At 42.5% G+C, this 12,425-nt stretch overlaps 1 protein-coding gene across 9 annotated transcripts in view; it reads left to right on the top strand.

Moving 5' to 3' along the window:
- The window catches only part of ENOX1 (ecto-NOX disulfide-thiol exchanger 1), a 361,993-nt gene that overhangs the window by 318,677 nt on the left and 30,891 nt on the right, over positions 1–12,425 (top strand). The gene's annotated exons all lie outside the window — the stretch shown is intronic.

Below are 12,425 nucleotides of genomic sequence, written 5' to 3'. Positions count from 1 at the left end.
GCATTCATCTGCATCTTCAGATGCATCTCTGCTTCTCAGCTTTGTCTTTTTCTGCTCATGTTTGAGGATGACTGATACATCTCCAGCTTGTCCGGACTACCCTCCTGCTAACTTGAAAGTGCATAGCAACATCAATGCTATCTCCTGAGCTTTTATCATTTATGCTGACCCACGGGTGTAACCTTTTCATTCAGGCATTTTTTAAAGAAGTGGTTTAGTGCAGCAACAAAGCTTTTTCTTTGACACCGGTCAGCCAGAAACCACAGTGTGTCCCTGCAGGGGCGAGTCAGTTTATCTTAAGCATTCTCCTTTATTAGTTGATGTGCTCCTGACATTGTGCTGGGCAAGTCTTGGCAAGCACACCCAGACTGCTCCCACTGCTTCATCCGACACGTCACTAACACGTAAGCACCCCTCATTCAACACGCATGTGTATAACATCGTTCCTGCCCAGGCACTTGTATTCAGCTGATACAAGACAGAGCGCAATGGCAGTGTCTCACCGTGACGCTGGATTGGGCTCCCATCTAGAATGGAGCTTCTCGAGATGTCACTGCAGAGGTTCATTTTGCCTCCTTCATCTGTGCCCTGAAGCAACACGGGCACTCCTCTATCACTCCCGGTTATTAGATTCCAGAAGGGGACAAGTTGCACCCACTTCCCGATTGCAGTAACCTGCTTTTTTATGGCAAAACCCAGGAGACATTCATTTACATGTGAGCTGCCTAGTTGGGTTAGGAATTGCATGGCTATCACGGTACCCGTCGAATCCAACAAGTCTGCAAATCCCACCTAATGCCAAATAACAGAGCACAAGACAAGCCTACACATGTGTTTATATAGCCCTTTAAGCCTGCAAAGTTTTACAAAATTAGGGTGATTTATGGTATAGTGGAATACTTCTGAACAAAATATTTGAAAAATCGAAAATCAGTCATCGATAATGCAGGAATAAAATCTTTCCCGAACTTAGGAATGAAGTCATTAATCAGAAATACTTGAGGTTTCAGTATACTTTAGATATGCTTGAGGTCTATTCATGATCTTATATAAATGGATACTTAAATATCACTGGCTTCATTAAATTTAACTGCATATATAAATATTGTGCTAAATTTCAGCCTGGTGCTAATTCTCCATTAAAATTAGTGAAAAGTGGGCACAAAATACTACTAAATCAAAATGCTAGAGCCCTAATGCTCATTTTGCATTATTATAATTTCCTACCTGGGGTCTGGATGAAGGATAATCAAGTCTGTAGAATATAAATAGATTTCTATTGAACTTCAAGCAAATGTTAATAAAGCAAGTCAATAACAGAGAGTGACTTACTTATCTCTCTGTTCAGCTAGCAATGGACATTGTAGTCCCTATTCCTCTGAGAGTTTCTATGTTCATGGCAATTTTGCTGTGAGGTTCTGAATTTTTCTAGTTTGCCATCTCGGGGTCAGACCTACTAACTCCCAATGGGATATAATTAGAGATGGCCCAAGGAGCTGGAGAAGACATTGCAGATAATCCAGTCTGACAATATGCTGAGGAAGGCAACAACACAGAAGCACGGGAGGTGGAGTTCAGAATATTTGGTGGGAAATTATCAGTCAATTAAGCAGCTGGATGATGGCTTTGGATTTCAATGATTAGCCATAGTCATGACATCCCATAACCTTTGTGCTTTTCGTGCGGTTCATGCATAAATATTTAGAAGTAAACCTTTGATTTAGGTAGACTCTGTTTTATCTCAGCTTGGTTTTGTAAATGTTGAGAGATGACAACCTTAGCTGAAATCCGTGGGTATAGCAGGTCCTCAGCATCTATGGAAATCAGTCTCTCTATGAAATATTAAACATATAGCCAGGACTTGAGTAGTAATAATTTAACAAGAAGACCTGTATTCCCTTTTATCCTTTTGTATATATTAAAATTAATTTCAGACAAGGTAAACTGAATGCCATTGAATTCCTGAACCCTGTATATGTGTCAGCATTAAAAAAATGTATTCTTCCTCCTTCTTTCCTCTTCATTCTCCCCCACTTTTTCATACACCTCTTCTTCTTCTAACTTTGAAAACTAGAGAACAAGTGATTTGAGCCGCAGCCTGAAAAGCAGATTTATCTGAGAAAAAGTAGATGAATTTTCAGAATCAAAAAACTTTCTGTAAACAACTTTGGTGCCAAACAATAGCAAATAACACACCATCAATGTATTTTGAATGTACTTCTACCATCTGGACATTTTTCAGGATTCTTCCCTGCATTTGCAGGACTGATGAAGTGAATGTTTATTTTCTCTTCCATCACTCCTACTGATCTAAAGTAGCATCAGCAAAATCACACAGATATTTGCTTATGAAGTATACCTTATGGGCAGTAGTAGCAACCTGCTTATTTAGTGTGTCTAAAAAAGAAAATCCTTTGGACTAATGACATTGAACTTATGAGGTTTTTAGTCAACTTCCTCCATAAAACTGTGTCACAGTTTAATTTCATACCCACTGTGAGATCTCAAACAAATGGAAATAATGTCTTGTATCCATGGTAACAAATGAGATACACTTTACCTGATTTTGAGATGGAAATTGAATTAACTTGTCACTGCTGCATAGGTGGTATTGCCTTCAATTTATTTCTACATGAGAACACACATACCAAGCAGATCACTTTTCGCATGGCTCTGTTTTTCCAGCAGTGTTTGGCATTCTCTAACAAAGTCTGTGATCACAAGGGAGGATGTTTTAGTTGTAACTATTTTTACAATACTTCACAGCACAGCTGTAAGAATTTTTTAAATCTTGTCTCCCTGTCTGAAATGTTTTACCAGATACATGACTATAGGTAATGCAGAAAATATCACCTCGTAGTGTTGCTTAATGCTTGCCATTATAAGACTCAGTTTTCAGTGGGTATATAATTTCTCCAAATTTTAACCATTTGGGTTATCGTATTCCATGTGGAGTAGCAACCAAAGTTCTTTTGAAAAAATTCTCATCAAAATGTTTCGGCCATTCCAAGGACAAAGCATGAAAACTATGCTCTTCTTGTTTGTTGTCCACCAAAGAAAATTCTTGAGGAAATGCACTTGACACCTTCATGCTTTGCAACAAGGACTCAGAATTTGGCAGTGAGTCGCTATTGAATTAATGATGTGGCTTCCATATCCTTTATAAAATCTGCCTGAAACTGATAACGTTGGAAGCCTTTGAAAAATGTCAGTTGGCCACATAGGAGATGGCACTCATTAGCACATTTCCAAGTAAATTTTAGAATTTAATGGTTATCCAGGGTTGTTCATGAGCCACCTCCATAGCACAGCCATCGGTGCAATGTTTTACTCCTCAAGTTAGTCCTAAGTCTACAGAGCACACCTCCTTCAGCATGGCTCTCTAATTGAGCGAGTTAGTTCCACCTTTTCGGCAGGTTTAATTGGCCAAGGTACGGTGCCGTGCTTGCACAGCTGTCCTGATTCCTGAACTGGTTCATTTGCCAATAGACTGGTAATTCTGCACGGTGCTTCATCGCACCATGTAAATGTATGATAATGTTCTTTCCTCTCACAACTCCCTGAGCATGATGGGCTGAATTTAAGCTCCTGCAGGCAAGGGTGTCATCCAGAAATCCCCATCTAAATCATGCTTCCACCTATGTTCTCTCCGGAGAGCGTACTACAGCGCTGCTATTGCACACGCTGGGGAGTATGTGGGACATTTAAGAGGCACCTCGTTGCCCCCATCCCCTAAGGGCCCTGATCCATTAGCTGAACTGGGGTTCCTACTCCCAACGCACAGCGACAGCACGAGCTCCCCTTCCTTGGCGGTGACGCATTAAAGCCGAGCCACGGGGTTATTGCACGAGCAGGGGATGCGCGGCGGGGGGGGCCTCTCCTAAAATTAGTGCTCGGGGTGGAAAGCAAAAACAATAGGAACAGTCGTGGGTGGTCGGCGTAGGGCTGACACAAAGGGCGATACGCTGCTGTGGGTGCCGCCGACTCTGTTAGCTCAGGGTGTCTCAGCAGCAGGCTGAACATATTCTGGCCCTGTTGATGACCCACGTGGGTGTCACTGAGGCAGCGTGATGAAAAGTCCTCTTTTGTCTTGTCTTCTGTATTTTTTTCCCCCGGACAATATCAATTTCGCTCAAATAGCAATGCAGGTTGCGAACCTGAGCACTCAGAAGCCAGGAATTGCCAGAAGTACTGCCTGTGTATCTTGCTTCATATACCTCAGAGACCCTTCCCCGTTCAGTGCCGCAGACAGCGAGCACACGGTTAATCATCACCTATTCAATACCGTCCTGCCCTTGCTGTTCAATATGCAACTCAAGGTCTTGCTGCAAAGGCCACTTTGCTCCTGACATTTCCTACCCACTGAGGACTAGCTTTTGCAGTTTACTAATCCTTTAGCATGTAAAATAAATAGCACGTGCGCCTGAGACTTATACACTTTTTTTTAAAGGGCTCTGATAAATGCCAGGTGACTAGCAGTCATTACAGGCTTTCAGGGTTCCTCCAGGGAAGGACAGTTTGGTCTGTAATATGCCTCCCTGTTGTGGTTGGGAGGGTGAGGAGAGCTGCTGGAATGCATCGCAGCTCCCTCCTTACACCCACTGCTCCCTCAAAGGGAGATGCCCGGGGTATAAATAAATACGTCTTTGGTGATGAGGGCCGCGGGGTGAACAGCTTCCACAGAACAGTCACTGGGAGCTGGGTTAGGACGCTTTTGTCTAAGGGAGATGGCACAAGGCTCACCTCTCAGCTTTTTAAGCAAGATCATATACCTCTAATGTATAGTAAGCACTCTGAGTAGAAAAGGCAGAGATAGCTACTGTCGGCCTCGCTGTGCTGCCTTTTGAATTGGATTTCTACCATTCCCAGACACCGGAGCAGAGCTAGTCCGTTTTCAGATGTCCTCACTGAGCTAGCAGAACTTTTTTTTTTACAAGTAAAGATGGCATTGCTCAGTTCTCTCCTCTCCTATCCTATATGAAAAGTAGTTTTTTCTCATACAAGTAATGGAAGAACTGACTATTCCCATGGTCCATTCTCTTTCAGTGGGAGCAGGAAGGAAAAGCACGTTTCTGTCCAGGAGGTTTCAACAGCTAGTAGGATAGGTGTCGTAAAACTTTTTTTCCACATCACTCTTCTAACCAATCTACCACATATTAATTTCCAATAAGCCTCAGCTGGCATTTAGGTCTGCAGCTCTCAGATCCTTCACAGATGTTGTTAACTGTCACAGCCATTCCTTTCTCTCACATACAAACTTTCTGAAATGTCAGAAGTCACAGACACATATGCCGTTGACTGAAAATTGCCCAATCTGGCGCCATGTGAGTGCCACGACCATTATAACAACCATTTACCTTTAAATATACGGGTTCTAGTAGCAGTTTAGCACTGACATTAACATCATTGTTGAATAGATGGAGCATGTTATGGCTGTATTTATTAATAAAGCCTAAATGCAGAGGAGATTTGTAGTCTTTTTTTATCCACCTACTTTTTGCTTACCAAACATCTATTCAGAATATAACCCACCCAATGTACTTACGCACAACTATAAACTGATTCTTTTCCAAATGCAGTATTAAAAAGAAGAGTAAATAAAAGGGATAAAAAACATTACCCCTTTTATTTGCATTTTACCTGCTGAATAAACAGACCAGAATAATTAAGTTGGAAATGTTTTTTATTACTGCTCTTGCGGTATGAATTCCAGTTAGATTTTTCTGTTTTCCTATAAAAGTGGCACTGGAGTAGTAACGGCAATGTTGATCAACACTGATAATTTTATAGGGAACAGATGCAGGATAGGTGCAAGGGACTGGACTCAATGTCCAGATGTTCACTTCCAGGCCTGTCTCTTCTTCTCTCGCCCAACGGTTGATATTTGGAAACTGGTTAAGAAATATGTGTGCTCCCAGGACAGAGACAAATGTTCACATAAGTATTATTTTTGTTCCCTTGTGCTTTTCAGGGCTCTGTACAGTACTGTCCACAGTCAAACTTCCAGAAAATACTTACTCTTTCAGATTATATTAAAAAAAAAAAAAGAGCAGCTGGCAATTAAGTGCTAATTATTTACCAGATCTCAGACAAGCCAAATGGGTTCTCCTCTGTGTTTATCAACCTTTCCTTATTGAAAGTAGTGTTTAATTTCCTACTTTTGCCACCACCACTCCAACAATATTAGGGGAAGTGTAAATGAGGGCCCACAGATGCTTTAAGCACCATATTCTCGATAGCTGTTCTAGTGGTAAGATGGTGGAAGGTAGCATCTTTTTGCCTGCTGCCACTGGTAAGGCTAAAGTGAGATTGGCAGCAAGAATAAACACTTTGGAGAGAAATAATTTGGTGTGCAAATTTTATTTAAAATATAAAAGAAATCAACTACTAGCTTCATTAACATGCTTGTGTAGTTTAGTGGTGGTAAAGGACAGATCTCATAAGTTTTACAGTCCAGTGATCTTACATGAATTCTTTAAAAGATCCTAAATACTAGCATTGGCTTGCTGATTACATAGTTTTCAAATGTGTTTGATGCTATCATTACTAGGAACTCTGCTTCCTCTGCTAGGAATTATGTTTCAATGGGAATTATGCTGGGTAAATTAATTCTCTTCCCTAATGTTATTCTTGTAATTAAAATGTGTCAGGTCTTTTTATTCTCCTTCAAAATAAATAAAATACTTTTTCTTGAATAGGACATCAAAATTTTAAAAAATCTAATTTGGTTTGTTGAGAAAGAGCATGCTGTATCATGCTCATTTGCAGTCCCATGAAAGAGATGGGATCGTACAGTTCAAGTGCCATTGCCTGGTGAGGAGGTATCCACAACGGACAGGTCCCGGTGAGAAATTGGAGAAGATGAGGTTCCTATGAATGGATGATCATGTCTTCTTTTGACTGTGCATCATACCAGCTGCTGACTGGTTGCCTTGTAGGGCAGATATGAGGGCAGAGGGGACATAATGCTCATCTGCGATCAGCCCTCTTCTTTTGGTCGGGATCAGAGCAAACTGTAAGCCCACCCATCACTCACCAGTTGCCAGTAAAGTCAAGGGCTATGTAATATGCCAATCACCTCATTTAGCAAAGGTAGGAGGGAGCTTTATTGACGAGGTGCAATGGGCTTTGGCCAGGCTTCTCCCCTCCACAGGCCACCATCAAAATCAAATACCATGTGTAATCTGCTGTAAAAGTCAGATCCCATCAAAATCAAAGACCATGTGCAATCTGCTGTGGAATCAGATCCCAGAGAGGGGTCCCTGATGCTAGCACTAAGTAGCTATTAGTAAATTGGGAGAATTTAACTTCTGAGAGGAGGGATTGATTCTGTAATGTTCCTAAGTACTTGGCTCTTTTCCTCATTTACTGCAAAAGTCCATAGCTGACCAAAGAGAACTTGTCTTTCTCGAGGAGTAAGAGATATACTTAAAAATTACTTGACAAAGGAAAGCTGTAGACTGGCTCTTAAGCCATTCATTGCACTGTCCATGTTCTCCTTTCATCTGCTGTCCAACTCCTAACAGTGCCTCCTGTAGCTGGTGTGACTGAATTACTATGCCTCATAGAAACAAAAGAAATTGAGAATTAATTACCTGATATCTATTAGGTGTTCTTTAGAATCACAGAAGAACATAAGTTAGAAGGTACGTCTGGAGGTCACATACACCAAAGCTCTGCTCAAAGCAGGGGCAGCTCTGGAGTTGTCTCAGTTTTGCTCAGGACTTTGTCCAGCTATGTTCTCAGTACCTCCAAAGATGGAGAGTCCACAGCTTCTCTGAGCACTTGTTCAAGTAGTTGGCCACCCTCACTGTGGAATACTTTCCTTATATGTAATAGAAATGTTCCTTGTTGAGTATTTGTCTATTCACCCTCAGCCCTTATCCAAGAAAAGCCTGACTCCATCTTCTCTGTAACCTCCCTTTAGGTAGTTTCAGTGTGTCTGTGTCCATCTGTCTGCTTTCTCATTTGGCATATTTCTTGGGTTCACTCCTGCCTGCTCCTACTCGAAGTGCTGAAAAGCTGTAGGACCTCTGCAGTCAATCTAATAGCAGGGGGGACGGGACAATGGTAAACATCTCCCGAAGGAAGCCGCTGGACGGAGTTCTTCAGTGGTGCCACCATACGCGCTCACCCATCAGGTGCGTGTCCAGCTCCCCGGCCCCCTCGGAGGCGGTTAACTTGTGGAGCTAACATGTTCAGCATGGTCTTTGCCTCTGGCCAAAGAATCAGGGAAACTCACTTTGCAGGTGGACGCCCAACAAGCAGGAGCTGGGCTGTTGATCCACATGCAGCTCCTCACCAGCCCAGGGCAGGGGGGGTCAGGACTTGGACTTTTTTGTCATTGCAAAACCCCCCATCCATCCAAATAACACCATCTGCGTAGTTCCTATGACACAGGCAGTCCCTGAGAGGTGGGAGGGATGAGAAACATTGTGCTATTACACTGTGTTTCTTTTTACTCCCTTAAAAAAATCCACAATCATACTCTTTGTTTTAATAATGCCTTGTCATCCATTAGGATGGCATGTATGTTGCCCTTACTGCTGCAACATGGCTAACTTCCTCGAGGGCTCATTTCTAAAGCTTCTTTGACTTGTCTTTCACATTCTCCTGTTTCCTTGGTGATTTGTCTGGCCTCATCAGCGTCTTGTTACTAATGCATATTTGCTCAGCTGGGAAGTCACTTTCTCATTATTCAAGCCTGCCATGTGCTGGCCATTTGTGATATGAAATCTTGTCTGTCTTACAAAAAGAGAAAAACACTCTTCCAGACGGTCCGTGGAAGTACTGGGAGAGGGATTTGTATTTTTATTTTGCAATTTGTTGTGTACCTGAGATTTCATTTTGATTCATTATTTCTTTTCCTTCTACCTAAGGAGGATTCTGAAAATAAATATTTACCATCCTTCCCCTCTGTATTTGCGAACAGCCTCTAAGAATTTTGAAACACTAATTTTCCTTGCTGATTTTTGTCCTTTTCCATTTGGCAAACTCCAACTTCTTTTTCTTTCTATAAAATCAAGTTACAAAAGACACAGCAAGGTTTTACTTGGGGGGGGAAAAAAGAGAATAAAACCTCAGAAATTGCTAACATAAGTGAGTGTTTTAATTTTTAGGTGAACTCTGCAGTCCTTTCAATGCCTGTTATTTCATACTTTATAGATCTCTGATTCTAGTGTAGTCTAGGGGAAAGGGCTGCACTTTTGCACAAGTGAGAACTGCTTCCCGGGGTTCCTGTTTAGTGTGCAAGCCTTGATTTCATTGGGACTGAAAAAGACAGCCTTGGTTGGGATACAGCCGGCACGTAATTTTTGCCTTCATTTTAGGCACCTAGTGAATCAGATCTCCCCATTTTTTCCTGTATAGGAATATATTCCCTGTAGGTAGAGAGTGGAGAGTAATATGCTGCCCCAAAATATTATATCAATAGAATTCAGTTTGCCTGAGTTCACTAGGTGTCTAAGATGACCATTCAACTGAGTTGGCTCAGTTAGGTTGTGTAAGAGCATCCCTCTTTGACTGATATACTCATTTCAGAAGAATTTGCCACAGATCTTTTCTGGACACTCTGCAGCTACTGCAGGTATGAGAGAGAGCGTCTGTGCCTCCTTCCCGTGGCTGAACAGGCTGGGTTTGCTGAAAATGCCTGCACAACCTGTGTTCAAAGTCAGCGCTCCCACCTCGGAGGTGTTCTTTTGTCTGCTCTTCTTTTCTTCCCTTTCTTTAAGGTCTTTGTAACCTTTTCATATTTCATTTCAAGCAGCTGTAGAGAAAACCATAACCAAAACAGCAGGGGCAGGACCATTCAGCAGTATAATTGCTAAACTTGTGGCAAATGCTGGTTTTCCTTTTTCATTATTCTGTCAGCCTTACAGTATCTTAAGTACAGCCTCAGGCCCTGCGGTCTCTTCTGATCTGCCTCCCTTTTCTTAGCGTACTAAGTTGATGGTTTCATGCTGGAAACCATGCTTTCCTTCTGAGACCCTTCTCTGTCCTGCTAGGCTCGGTGTGTGACCACACTTCTAGATATGTCCGTAATTTATATTTAAATGTAGACATGTAACAGGGCCTTCTGGGGAGCAGTGAAGAACTGTGGGCGGGGAGGAGGGGAGGAAAGAGAAGGAGTATTTCATGGCTGCACAGTGGTACACAACAGCAAGCTATTACTTTCCCTTTAGGGCTTCTCATATATTTCAAGGCACTGTGTGTTGTTTGGTTGTTAGCATTCTTGGCCACACTGGCACCGCATTGTACACAGTCTGAGTAATTCAGCCGGCTTCAATAATGCCATCTATATTTAATGTTTCAGAAGCTGCGAAGATTGGTTTAAGATGGTAATTTTCTGTCTGCACTTTTGAGATCTACGCAATATGGGCGGTGCTGAACTGTCTCTGACAGAGATTCAGCATTGGAGGTGGGAATGTGTGAAAAAAACAAAATAAAACACACACCCCCTTCCCCCCCATATAAAGAAATTAGTTACCTGCTTATGTACGGTGAGGATTTGGTCCTCATGAATCTTAACACTGGAGAGTGATATTTACCATTTCTATACAGAGCAGCTCCAGAGCTGCTGCTGGAAACAAGCAATCTGTCTTGCATTTTTTTTGTCTAAAATGCAGTGATTGATCTCTAGAGAGACGACCTGTAGGTTAATTCTTTCTCCTTTCCTGTCTCCTCTCTGGAAATGCCAGTAAGAGGATATCAGTGACGTCTACCGGCCTGATCTGGACCTGCTACACAGCTTCATCTCTTAGGGGTCAACCTACGTTTTGGTTGCACGTAGACCAGCTGAGCTTCCAGACTGCTGCTGGTGGAGCTCTGGGCTGTGCAGGTGTCTCTCTCCAGGATCCTCAGAGCTGCGATGAGCACCATGAGATGCTTTTCTGCTTCCTGACACTGGGATTTTGGCTCGGGGAAAAGACCCTTGCATAACTTGCAGGGGACCCTCAGAGACCCAAAGAATTGCACGTTGAGGACCACTGGAAGACAGCAGAAGAATGAGCCAGGTATTTCCTGGCTGTGTAACCAAGAAGTCCCTCCTTCACCTGAGGGAACCGGGGAACCGCTGTCTGAATACCATGGCTGTGCCACAAAGTTGGGGACATCAGGTCTTAAAGGAAATGGCCAGAGAGGTGAGACAAGATTGAAGGAAAGGACACTTCGATAGCTGTGCTGGCAGTAGCCGTGAGACAAGCCAGCAGGATATAACACGTGGGAAGCAGGATAGCAAATGCTGCGTGGGTGGGTGGGCACGGGGGGAAGCTCTGGCAGAAAGGCTGGGTGAGATGGCAAAGTAGGTGGAACAGTATCAGACAGCACAAATGTTAAGAGCAAGAAGAACCATTTTTTATTTTAATTGATTGTGGTGTATACTTGCAAGCAACCTGAAGGGCAGAAGAAATATCTATAGGATCAATTTTTAATAAGCACAATTATGTGAAAAACAAAATAATTCTGAATAATTAAATACCACCATCTTGGCATCATTCATCACAATCTTTATGGAGATGCTGTCTGTTTATAAGCACGCATGACAGCAGTCCCTGTTATGAAACTTGCCTCATTCCTGCCAGTTTAAGATCCTCTTCCCGTTTGCTTCTAATTTTGCCAAACATCACGTGTTTGTGCTGAAAATTTTCACCCTGTTCGTCTGTCTTAGGCTGATATTTTTTTCAGTCAAATCTATTTCTTCGTTTTCCAAAATGAGACTAGAAGGGAAAAATGTTCTGTTTAGCAGGTATAACTCCTTGTTACAACTTCTTGGTGGTGGCACCAACCACTCATGAAAAAGAAATTTCAGAACCTGACCCATGCAAAATTAGCAGGTTCTGCAGCTTTTTGAGATAAACACGAGGGAGCGAAAAAGAAAGAGGTTAAACCCCCAGGGGATGGCTACAAGGTTTAAAGAATTCTGTCATCTTTGGGGGTTGGATGGAAAGGTCCCAGTTCTGTGAATGAAAAACCTTATGTGTGACTGGGAATATGGTACCTTAGTTACAGATACTGTGTTTTCCACCCCCATGAAAATAGGACCCATTTGCTGTCTTTGCAAATATAAGCCTATGCGCACACAGTAAGCCTGCAGTAGTTGACAGTTTAACTTAAGTCAAATTAAGACTGCTGGAATGTTTTATCTCATATCAAGTGCTTTGCAGCTCATACTGCAACCAGAATGCACACTCTCTTACCGCGGGGAAACTGAGCACGTTGGATATTTTCCTGGGATTCCTGTTCCTGGCTGGTCCAGAGCCAAGTACAAAGGTGCAGAAAGGGGAGCATCTCTCGTGCTCTCAGGGAGTGTCTTCTACACCGCTTCCCCCCATGCTCGGACAGTTTTGGAAAAATTGCCTCAAACACGAAGTCAGGATCAAAGGAAGAGGGATATAATTAGATTAAATCACAGTGGGAGATCGCAGTGG

This window comes from Aquila chrysaetos, chromosome 14, assembly GCF_900496995.4.
Source record: "Aquila chrysaetos chrysaetos chromosome 14, bAquChr1.4, whole genome shotgun sequence".
In the NCBI taxonomy this organism is placed as follows: domain Eukaryota; kingdom Metazoa; phylum Chordata; class Aves; order Accipitriformes; family Accipitridae; genus Aquila; species Aquila chrysaetos.
The sequence above is the reverse complement of the archived record's forward strand: the minus strand, read 5'-3'. Positions and strand labels throughout refer to the sequence as shown.